This window comes from Stegodyphus dumicola, chromosome 11 (genome assembly GCF_044657685.1).
Source record: "Stegodyphus dumicola isolate Sdum_Otavi_A_Nest chromosome 11, ASM4465768v1".
Classification (NCBI taxonomy): Eukaryota; Metazoa; Arthropoda; class Arachnida; order Araneae; family Eresidae; genus Stegodyphus; species Stegodyphus dumicola.
The window spans coordinates 74092464-74105101 of record NC_140778.1 but is presented as its reverse complement, the minus strand read 5'-3'; the positions used below and the strand labels follow the sequence as shown (position 1 = coordinate 74105101).

Sequence of the window (12638 nt, the reverse complement as noted above, 5' to 3'; positions counted from 1 at the left end):
TTTTAAAAATCCATGTCGTCATCGAATCGAAACCTGTTTCCATATCACGTGTATTTTATAAACAAATCCGAAATGTTTTTAAACTTGAAGAACTTAATTTTCGAACAATTTTTCAGCTCGCCTTATTATAAGCTCTATTCTTTTGTTTAAAAGCTAATAAAGTTTTTAAAGACTCTCTTAAAATTTTATAAAAGATAAATGTTAATAATGATAAGAATAAACAAGAATGTCATTCATTTAATTAGAAGCAGAAGCGAAATATTTGTGAAACGAAGTATTGTGACGACCAAGTCTCAGATTTTATATTTTTATAGTAATCTGTGCAAGACTGAGTTAGTTGACGGGACTCAACTAGCTACGGAAAAGTGATTCGGTGTGTGAAAAATCGATTTGAATTTTAGTAAGAGGTTTCCTACTAAATTTAATTTCTCGTGCCAATACCCATTCATGTTGTTATGTACACGCATAAATGCACTTTTCAGCGAACCACATTCCGCTTGCGCCAGTCTAAAACGCCGGGTTTGGGATAGGGGTAGGCTAAGGCTGCTATAAACCAGGCTGAATCATCAGGCATTCGCGCTCCCAAGTGGGAGATTTAATGGCGGCTGAGTGGTTAAGGTGCAACAATTTTTTGTGTTTTTTTTGTGTAAAATGGGCGGATGTACAGCTATTAATTGTTCAAATCATTCACGGAAAGGTCATACATTGGTAAAATTTCCTAAAAATGAAGAAAGAAGAAAAATATGGGTAAATAATTGCCGAAGAGACAATTGGAAACCTGGTCCAGGCGCTGAACTTTGCTTAGTAAGTATAATGTTAATTACGCCTTCATTTAGAGTTTATATCTTCTCTGATGTTTATAATGTGCAAGTAAAGTGAAATTCTTGTGTACAATAACCTGAGTATCTGCTAATTTCTGTAATAATAGCTATAATTAAATTAGTCTAGGGTTAATGTACCCGTCGCCAAACATCGCCAATGTAGATGTTTTGAATATGGAAAAGAAATTTCTCTTCTAATATAAAGCGCGGATTTTGTTTTCCTGTGCTAATTGTGGAATTTATACTAATGTAACATGAAAATCATTAGCATATTGAAATTTATTAAAAAATAAATAATAATTTGGAAAGTCAAGATAAAATCTGAATGTTTGCTAAAGATATATGTAACATTATACTATAGTTGCAATATCGTTGGAATGATATATAATTTTTTCTTTATTTTATAATCACTATTGTTAAAAAGTTAGATGAGTTGTTTATGCACGGTGCCCACTACTGTTTCTTGGTTAAAATAACTTCCAGAATTTTGACATTGACATCTGAAGTCAATAGAATAAATTGAATAGTGTGAGACAAAATATATATAATCTGACTTCAATAATTGCAAGGATTGTGCAAGTTTATTTATAATCACAGTATTATACAATTTGGCAATGGAGTAAAGATTTAGAAATGAATGCAAAAATTCAAATTAGTATTTTCTTGTTTCTAATTATAGAAATATAGTCTATTTTCCAGTATAAAAGTTTTACTTAAAAGTATGGGAAAGCAGATTTGTTTCATGCATGATCTTTATAATACTGGTATGAAATGAATGAATTTTAATCTGTAAACAATTTTTTGTTAATATTGAAATGCGTTTCTTTGGGTACATTTTTAGGCACTTGTGGATCATGTCAGACAACATGCAATAGAAAAAAGATGTCCGTGTGCATAAATTTTCCCATTGTGTTACTTCATTTTATCTAAATTTCAAGGATAATTCTTTTCATTTTTATATGGCATGTTATCAGTATAAAGGCTAGTGAAAATAAATTGGTATGTGTATCTGTTTTTGAAGTGTAATGCTTAAATAAAAAGATGGTGTGTGTTTCTTCATTTAAACAACATTTCAAGGATAGTATTTTTCATTGTTGTACTGTTTGTTATTTCTCAATGTAAAGGGAAAAAAAACTGGTATGGTATATCTTTTTTTTAAGCATGATAATTTTATTTATTTCTTTAGTGATGCATATATATAGAGAGAGAAGGTGTTTGGTCCAACTGAAGTTATAATAAATCTAATTTTACTAGATCTCTCCCTCCCCTCAGGTGTAGAAAATTTTCAAGTGCAGAAAGTTATGCAGAATTAATTCATTTCTGATAAACTTATTATCATTAATTTTTTATATAACATGTTATTAAGTTACACATTTGACTACTGTGTAATAAAATTGTATTTAGGGCAAAAAATTAACTATAATTTTGCATCTGGTGACTAATATCATATGCTTCTAAGAATATTACTTTAACTTTTTCCATAATTTTTGTATTTCAGGAACATGAAACTGTTATTTTGATATACTTAAATAATAAAAGTGTGTATCTGAATCAATTAATGGATACAAATATTTTACAGTTATTTTTAGAAGATATTTGCCATATCGCTTCTAATAATTCATAAAGTATGTTAAAATATAGCTAAATAATTTGGTGCAGAATTCAAATTTAGGGTTTAAAATATAGTCAATCATAAGACTAAATGATTTTTATTGTCATGATTTGCCTGGGCTTAAGAATGTACTTTTCGCCCGGTGGAAATTGTCATCAAACTGTCCTGAACAGGCTTTTTGTTGATAATAACTTCCAGGCTTATCAGTACCTCCTTTTGAGTGGAGGGTATGCAAATATAGTACCCAATTTAAATTACATTGTGATTGTAATAATATTGTGGTATGAAATAAGTGATTATAATTACAATTTAGGTAATTGCATTGTAATTATATTACATTGTATCTGTGAACTCTTAATTTCATTACTTTATGCAATTATGTTGTAAGTGCATAATCTAATTGCAATAATATAATCTATTCGCAATTACAAAATAATTATAAATGCAGTTACATCTTAAATAGAGGCCATTTTAATACTTTTAAATTTTCGCAAGATAACTTCCCATTAAGGTTCATTTGGAGGAAACTATGCAAATATTAAAAAAGAAGTTATGCTAAATTTACATATTTTGTACAGTACTTTCTTGTTATAATGCTGTTCAATATATCTTCAATACTTTTGTAAATTTAACGACATTCTTTGCAATCACTGTGGTGCTTTAAAAAGAAGTTTCTTAGTTATGCTTTCTAATAAGAATGGGTTTAAAATTAAGTATTATGTATAATAACTAGCAGTTAAAAAAACTTGACTGCATGAAAATGCTGTTGCTGTGTAAAATAAAAAATAAGCTTTCTTTTATGCTTTGAAATGAATTACATGTGGTTAAGTCGTCCTTTTACAATTTAAGAATGTGGGTAACACACATTCTTAAATTGGACAGGTTTTATCTAAATTATTAGTATAAAATATATAAACTATGAATTATTTTGTAACATAACTCAAATTACAAAATTCATTCTATATACGTTCAAAGTTATTATCTTTTATGGAATAACTGTTTTTTTAATTTAGGTAAAAACTGGATTTTTAGAAGTATTACAAATACAATGCAACACAAAGGTGATCTGATTGAAGAGGAAGGACTTTTTATTACGGTTTCTAGTTCGTATTTATATTACATTTGATGAAAAGCATCCAAAACACAGAATGCTGTACTTTCTTCTTCCATATTATGTTATGAAATATTTCACACATTTAAAAGAAAGTGTTTCTTCAGAATCTTGCACAATTATTTCCATGTACCTCAGACTTAAATGACAACATATTCTTAAGTTATTTTTTTAGTATGAATTTACAGTGTTTTTATGGAAATTTTTGTTAAAATGTCATTAAGATAAATTTATTTGCACACTCTACGCTTTAACTATTTCCCCATTTGACACTATTGAAAGTTTTTATTCATATCTTATTTATTATAGTCTGCTAACGAAACTGAAACATCTAAAGAATAAGTTATTTTGAATATGTTTACAAAATATACGCGAAATTTTTATTTAAGTGAAAACGTCTATATACTATTCGAGAATTAATAAATTATCCGAAAAGTTTATATGCGCTGAATACCGCGCGTCTATAAAATAAATCTTTAAAAAAACAGCAGACATTCAGCCAGCGTGTGCGATAAACGCGCCAAAATTGGCAGCGCGTTCACTCCCTCGCCAAGAGAGAAACGTTGGTGATTCAGCCTGGTTTACAGGAGCCTTAGGGTAGGCTATCCGCTAACTATTGCTGACTGCCTCTAAATTCTATTTTTCCTCTTCTTTACTCCTTGCCAACGGCTTAGTTGAGCTGTTTCCGGCTGGTCTTCAACCTCGGAACTGGCTTTTTCCAGATCTGTCGATTCTGCTCCGCCCAAGTTGCTTTCTTGAACAACTAGTTTTTCTTCCTTACCTTTCTCTCCAGTAAATATCCCTTTGTTCCCTGAGGATTCTGAAATCTTGAAGTTTCACTAGCATTCTTCATTCAAATTATGCACCACTGCTGCATGAACATTTACATAAGGTCGTACATCCTCTTCTCCCAACCCCAGGTACTTATAGGTACTAACTGGGTTTCTACCTGGAGTCCTATGGCGGCCTTTAATCATATTTTCTCTCCAGACGCCAAACGTCTCTCTGGAACCTCCGATTTTCGGATTACGCTAACTTTTGCTCCGCTATCAATCACTGCCTTACACCCACAGTTGCCTATTTGTAAACCTAACCTAGGTAATTCCCCGTTTGCCCTAGTTAGTGTAATCTCTCCTGCATAGCTAGCTACATTCCTGTACATATTTTATTTAATCTCTTGCCTTGTACGTCATCCATATCATCTTTGTCGTTTCCTGTTTCAGATTCCGCCATTAGATTTATCGCTGGCCAAAATCATTTTATGTGTCTTTCACCCTGATATTGAACACATTTTAGAGTTTTCTTATTTGTCTGCATCATGCCTTGAGATTCTGAAGATTTTTATCCCTTTGTATTTCTCCTTCTCGATTGTGCAAGCAAGATTGAAATTCCTCTTACTCTTATTCAGTCGCACTACCTTTTCTCCTTGTCTTATCAGTTCCTGTTTTCGAACCTAGTTTTTTTTGTGCCTGAAGACTAGTATTGTAATTTCTAACTATCGCTGTAAAATAATAAGTTGTCCAAATAATTTGCAAACTTTGATGGACATAACCAGTTTTCGAACTCTTTTATCAATATATGCTCCTTAACTGTTAAGGTAATTTAGTTTTTACCTGATCCACAATCAAACGTTCTCTTAGTTTATTAAAAGTCTTAACTTTTCTGGGTTCTAAGTAGAAGTCAAGTGCTGCCTCAACCCTCGCTATGTGCTGAGTATGAGTTTCCTTATACCTTTTCGCGCATCATTCTGAATTCTTTTTATGTTCTAATAAGGTAGTCTGAAATTCCTTTAATACCGTGGTCTTTAATCGTAATATAGTCCCTTTAACCCCTTTAACCCGAATTTGCGATCCAACATTTAACTTTGGTTTTTAAACTCTGCGAAATAATTTTCGCCTTATGTTCTTCAGTGATTTTATAGAGATTAAACATTATTTCAGCATGATGGGAAAAGAACAGCCATTCCTCAGCTTTCAATGGCTGGTCAATCATAACTCCTTTCATTATTTTTAAATGTCTTAAGAAATTCTTTCCCTTGCTCTCAGAATCTGACACCCCTTCATTCTATAAGCCCGATTTGCTTTCTTCTTTTCCTATTTTTCTATTCTAAATTTCTAGCTCTTTAATTTTTATCTGATGTTCTCTCTCTAACTGTCTTTCCGGAAATTCCATCTCCTTTAATCGGTCTTTAGCCGCATCTGCATCCAATTCACACTTTTCTAGCTGTAACTCTATTTCCTTTAATTTGATTTCAGCTTGCATGCTCTTCATGACTTCATCCGATCCTTTTGACATCATAATTTTCCCTTTAGGACCATATTAATCTCTCATGTTTCCTGTTTACCGTTTTACACATACAATACGTAATTAAATCTTGATTTTACAGGCAAATGTACATACTTCCCTGCTACTGAATGCAACCTTTATTCACTTAGCAAACACTATCATTAGGAAACACAATCATGAATAGTACTATATTTTTCATATTAAACCATTAACAAGTATTTCACCATATATTGTTAAACACAAATTCAAAAAAGTAATATCTTAATCTTTTGAATTAGTATGCGAAAAATGGTTTTAAATAATTCGGCATTACGTCGTAAAACTTTTATATATTCCTGTATTGATACAAGCATTTAACTTATTGTTCTCAAATCATTAAACTAATTAATTTTTGTTGAGATATTTGTAATCGCATTCTTACTGGTTAAAAGGAAGTATAGCTTTCTGTCAAGTCCGAAACATTCATTAGCTTTCAGCCAGGTCCGAGTTATTCTAAAACTTAAATCTCATTCTGTATGTTACTTTTGATTGGTTAGTTATTGTGTCTTGTTTATGATTTGTTAAACCATGATCTGTTATAAAGTTATATATATGACCTTTGTAACCACTTATCGCTGCTTAGTATTATTCTGTTATTCTGCTTGCTTAGTATTATTCTGCCTGTACTTATTTATCTGTGCTATTGCTTGTGCTTAGTATTATTCTGCTTGCATGTAACTCTGCGTATTACTCTGCATATCTCACTAATAAATATTTGTTTTGCGAACCACGGCATTTTCTATGTTTAACAGCAGAGCGTGGTTCCTTCAAAAGTTATAATTCGCTGATAGTTCCCTAATTGAACCTTCAGTGTAATAATTTATCGTTCGCGTGATTTTGATTTGGTATATTGTGAATGATGGCTTTTTCCGGAGGTGAAAGGGAAGCTTTTGGTGTAGCGCCATTTGACGGTGTTAATAACTTTACTGTTTGGTGTCGAAGAGTTCGAGCAGTATTTAAGGCAAGAGAATTGGATACGTTTTTGGAAACAGAAGCAGTTGCGGACAGAGTTGCAGATGTTTTGAAATCAAAAAAGGCTTATGCCTTAATACTTGCCCTTCTAAGTGACAATTTTATTGCTTCTCTTCAACGTGAAGACACTGCATGTAAAATATGGAAGAAACTACAAGCTACGTATAGCGCTAAAGGTGTAGTGAGTCAAATTTTAACGCGTAAACGTCTAGCTACCATAAGGAAATCCAAGCATGTGTCAATGAGACAACATATCGACAGCATAATGAACCTGGTGAGTAGTCTACGCGTCTCTGGCTCTGAAGTAAGCGATTTTGATATTATTACTTACATTTTAATGTCTTTGCCAAAAGAATATGAAAATATTAAGGCATCTCTAGAGAATCAGCCAAGCAATAATTTGAGTTTAGATTTTGTTACAAGTAGACTTATTGATTGTGAATCTCTTATGTTTGATTATAAAAATGAAAATAAGTATTCTAAACCAAATACAGATAACTCTGTTTTTATTAGTGCTCGTAAAGAATTGTTTTGTACTTATTATAAAAGAAAAGGACATTCTGTTAAATTTTGTAGGAGAAAGAACTGCGTCTGTCATAACTGTGGGAAAAGTGGTCATTTCAAAAGCGAATGTTTTGATAATTCTAAAAAGCAGGCAAATTCAAATAGTAATAAGTATGCTTCCCCTGCAATATCTTTTATGGCTGGAAATCTTGTTCATGATCAATTTATTATTGATTCTGGTGCAACTTCTCATATGTCTTCTCACAAGGAATGGTTTACCTCAATTAAGCCTAAGACTGGAACTGTTAAGTGCGCGTCTAAGTCGGCGATTTTAGAAGTGGAAGGAATTGGTGATATTTGCGGTAAAACTAAGAATGGTGTTGAAATAATGTTAAAAGATGTTCTTTACGTTCCAAAATTAAACGGACAATTAATTTCTGTTAAAAATATTGAAGCAGCAGGTTTAAGCGTAATTTTTAAAAATGAAATAGTTTATATTGAAAACAAAAACAAGCGTTTTAGATTTGGATACTTGGATAAATGCGGACAATATTTTAGTGATTTTTCACCAAATTTATTTACAGCTTTAGCAGTAAAGAATGATGATTTATGGCACAGAAGGTTAGGACACTGCTGTGATCAAAAATTAAAACTGATGAATCTTCCTGCAAAAGAATCCTTTTGTGAAGTATGTGTTCGTGCCAAACAAAGTGCTTTGCCTATAGGAAAGGGTCCTCGCATAAAAGAATCCAAACCGCTTATAACTATACACACTGATATATATGGTCCAAATAGAACCTCAAACACTCCATGGGGAAAGGTATTTCATGACTATAATTGATGACTATTCGAGATTTATGGAAATCAGATTGCTCAAAAGAAAAAGTGACATTGCTGATGAACTCAAACTATTCTCTAAATTGAATCCAACTGTTGCAAAACTTCGCTGTGACAATGCCAAAGAATATGTCAGTGGATAATTGCATGAAGCTGCTAAAAGAGCAGGTGTAAAAATAGATCCTGCACCTCCCTATACACCTTTTCTAAATGGTGTTGCTGAACGAGCAAATAGAACTGTACTGGAAAAAGCTAGAGCAATGATACTTGAGGCAAAATTACCAAAATTTCTTTGGGGTGAAGCAGTACTTACGGCTGCTTACATAAATAATCGACTCCCAAATAGTTCAATTGACAATCATGTTCCTTATTTTCTGAAGTATGGTGAATATCCTGATTTAAAAAACTTGCGTGTATTTGGCTGTGATGCTTATACTCTAGTGCCACCATCGCAAAGAAAGAAACTAGATGAAAATTCTGTCAGAATGATATTTGTAGGTTATTCCACAATGGGATATCGTTTAATGATTCCAGAAACAAGACGCATCATTGTTTCCAGAAATGTTAAATTTAATGAAGAAAAGAAGAAAGTAGAAAATCAAAAATATATTTCCGATAGTTCTGATTTGAGTGAAAATGACAATGATGACATTAAAATTGAAGACAAATCAATTTCAGACACTAACGGCGAATTAAATGCTGCAAATAAGAAGGAGGAACAAAGAAAATCCTCAAGAGAAAAGAAACAGCCAGTTAGGTATCCTGATCCTGAGATTTACCAAGTAATGTTTGCACAAGACACTCTGACATTTGAAGATATTGTAAATCTACCACAAGTAGAACAAGAACCATGGAAAAGAGCTATGGACGAGGAAATGAAATCTATGGAAGATAACGACGTCTGGGACCTACAAAGTTTACCCCCTGATAAAAGAGCCATGTCCTACAAATGGGTTCTACGTAGAAAACGAGATGGAATTTACAAAGCGAGGCTTGTTGCTCGTGGCTTTATGCAAAAGGAAGGCATAGATTATACAGAAACGTTTTCTCCAGTGTTTAGTATGTGCTCTTTACGTTTAATCCTGGTAATTATCAATAATGAAGGTCTGAAAACTTTTACTTTAGATGTCAAGACAGCTTTCTTGAACGGTTTTTTAGATGAAATCATCTACATGGACCAGCCAAAAGGATATGATGATATGAGTGGTAAGAAATGTAAACTTAAAAAGAGTTTATATTGTCTTAAACAGTCTCCTCGACAATGGTATCAGAAATTTCTTAATTTTGTTATTAAATTAGATTTTAAGCAATTGGACTCTGAACCATGTATTTTTATCAGAAATTAAAATTGTAAGAAAGTAATTATGGCTCTTTATGTAGATGACTTATTAATTGCAGGTTCAGATGTAAAAGAAACAAATATTATAATATCATTGTTATCAAATGAATTTAAAATGTCAAAATCTGAAAGTGTCTCGGAATTTTTGGGTATTAGACTGAAATTTGAGTCTGGTTGTTTATATTTAGATCAGAAACCATATATTGAAAAATTACTTGATAAATTTAAAATGTCTGATTGTAAAACAGCCCAAACTCCCATTCAAACAAAATCTATAGCAGCTGATTTTCAGAAAGGAAATGCATTTCATGGCCCATACAAAGAATTAATTGGATCTTTACTTTGCTTAGCATATATCACAAGGCCAGATATTATTTTTGCAGTAAATTGCTTGAGCCAACTGCAGGAGCATCCTACTGATGTTGCCTAGTGTGCTCTAAAAAGAATTCTTAGGTACTTGAAAAACACCTTAAATTTAAAATTGATATACAAAAAGGGTGATTTGGAAAGGGCAAACTTGTGTTTGTATGTAGATGCAGATTGGGGGGGGGGGAGATACTCAAGATAGGAAATCAATTACTGGTTACTTTATAATGTTTTCAAACTGTCCTATTATGTGGTGCTGCAACAAGCAAAAGTGTATTGCACTTTCATCAACAGAAGCTGAAATAATTGCTTTATGTAAAGGTATTCAAGATGTTTTATGGATAAAAAATGTAGTAAATGAAATTTCCAGTGTTAAAAATGTTTATATTTTTGAGGATAACCAGTCATGTATCAAAAGTATTGTTAATGAAAACTTTTCAGGTAGGTTGAAACATATAGATATAAAATTAAAGTTCACTCGTAAGACTGTTAAGGAAAAAAATATTAGAATTGAATATGTACAATCAGGTTTACAAAATGCGGATATGTTAACTAAGGCTTTGTCCAAAACAAAATTCTATGAACTGTTATCTTTGAGCTGTTTAGAAATTGTGTAATTCTTTTATGTTTTGTATAATGTGCGATTAAGGGGGAGTGTTGAGATATTTGTAATCGCATTCTTACTGGTTAAAAGGAAGTATAGCTTTCTGTCAAGTCCGAAACATTCATTAGCTTTCAGCCAGGTCCGAGTTATTCTAAAACTTAAATCTCATTCTGTATGTTACTTTTGATTGGTTAGTTATTGTGTCTTGTTTATGATTTGTTAAACCATGATCTGTTATAAAGTTATATATATGACCTTTGTAACCACTTATCGCTGCTTAGTATTATTCTGCTGTACTTATTTATCTGTGCTATTGCTTGTGCTTAGTGTTATTCTGCTTGCATGTAACTCTGCGTATTACTCTGCATATCTCACTAATAAATATTTGTTTTGCGAACCACGGCATTTTCTATGCTTAACAATTTTCAATTAACTTTTTAATTTCAGTGACTAAACATTTTACAGTCATTTCGAACTTAACCAGTAACATGAGTACACACTTAAATGTTTCAAATCACCTCTGATGTAATATTTTTTACCCTTTTTAACGTCCGTTTCCCATACAATATTTCCTCAATATATCCTTGATAAAAAAACCTCATAACTCTCGGTTACATAAAAAATATACTTTATCAATGCCTGCTGGCTTTAACGCCCGACATTCTAATCAGGTTATTATTAAACATCGAAGCAATTTTAATTTCCTCAGTTAAGGTCGTAGCTATTAGGAGGGAGCTCTCTCTTTGCTTATTTTTTTCCTTGTGCTTCCCGAGAAGAGATTCACGAGAAACTTATCTTTAATTCCGGTACCAGCGATGAGTCGAATTTATCCACATGGTCGGGCTGGAAAATCCGACCTTTTCACAAATTACCACTGAAGAATTAGAACGATGATTTCTTTTTATTTTTTTCCCTAAATCACACTGATTATCTTCTGAGCACTGAACTCACTATTTTATATTATTATTACTCACGAACTTTGAATGACGTACGTTTCCATTCGGGAGGAAACTCAGATTTGGAACATATTCAAAAGGAAACTCAGACCCAGATTTGGAACTTGGAATTTCTTTTATTATGTATTTCATATTTTGTAAAACTTTAACGAATTTTTATTGACAAACTCAACGATTTCAAAGCAAGCAATGGCAACACTGTACGAAAACAAAAAAGGATTTTTTATCTCCAGAGCGCGAGACTGTGTATAGGGAAAATTAACCGGAGAAATAAAATAGTAGACTGACATGATGTTCCACAGTATTTTACTGTCTTTTTCCTCCAGGTATTAATTTCTTTATAAATTATAAAAGCGTATTGCTCATCATAGTAAAAATATCTGTCATGTAAGTATTTAGTCCAAAGTGTTTGAAAGTGCTTCGAAAGAAAAGTGTGATTTTTATGAAATGTGTAATATACAGTGCATTTCATAGAGTTACACTTTTTATAAGAGATCTAAATATTATGGCTTAAATAGTATGTGATTTTTATTTTCTGTAACAACTAGCAATGTTTCTACAGTTATGAAAATATGCATTTATGAAATGCTGTATGTTAACTGCATGTGTCGTGAGAACAACGCGTTTAACTTTTGAAAGATAACATAATGAAGATTGTTCGAACGTCTTAAAAATATATCGAATTTTGAAAGGAGAGATGATACCATTCCAAATAATTCTTCCAAACGAAAATTCGCATTTTCAAAAAATGGAAAAAATTAGACAAAGATGCATTCTTCTGAAAAACGTTTCCAATACGTAATATCCCTTAGAGAAGTAGGTAGGGACATAGTAAGGTTATTATTGACGGTATTTCAGTTATCGAATATCCCTTAATGCTTTTCGAGATTCTACTGCAAACAAAGAAAACTTCTTTACGGTTACCTGCTCTAAATTGAAGGACAAATTAAAAATTTATTTAAGAAAAACCTGGAAGGTTTCAAAAATTTAACGATCGCCCAAAAGGGTTTATTATGGTTTTTTACGCTCTCGCTGACCTCGCAGTTTACCAGTCTGCTGTTACACTCACTCCTACTTCCCATTTTTTTTTGGTATTTTTAGCTTTATTATTAAACAGCATTTTCTTCGCATTTATGTCATATGCAATTCAACAGCAAAATTACAAAAATTTTAAAAGCAGCATAGCAGTAC

At 32.0% G+C, this 12638-nt stretch overlaps 1 long non-coding RNA gene across 2 annotated transcripts; it reads left to right on the top strand.

Annotated features, from left to right (window-relative positions):
* Positions 1-560: 560 nt before the first annotated feature.
* Positions 561-3787, top strand: LOC146994110 (uncharacterized). 2 transcript variants are annotated; one of them, XR_015043842.1, is made up of 2 exons: positions 561-804; positions 3447-3787. It is a non-coding gene; the product is annotated as an uncharacterized LOC146994110 (long non-coding RNA). The 2 variants fall into 2 exon arrangements; XR_015043841.1 differs by lacking the exon at positions 3447-3787 and adding an exon at positions 1663-1818.
* Positions 3788-12638: the final 8851 nt, after the last annotated feature.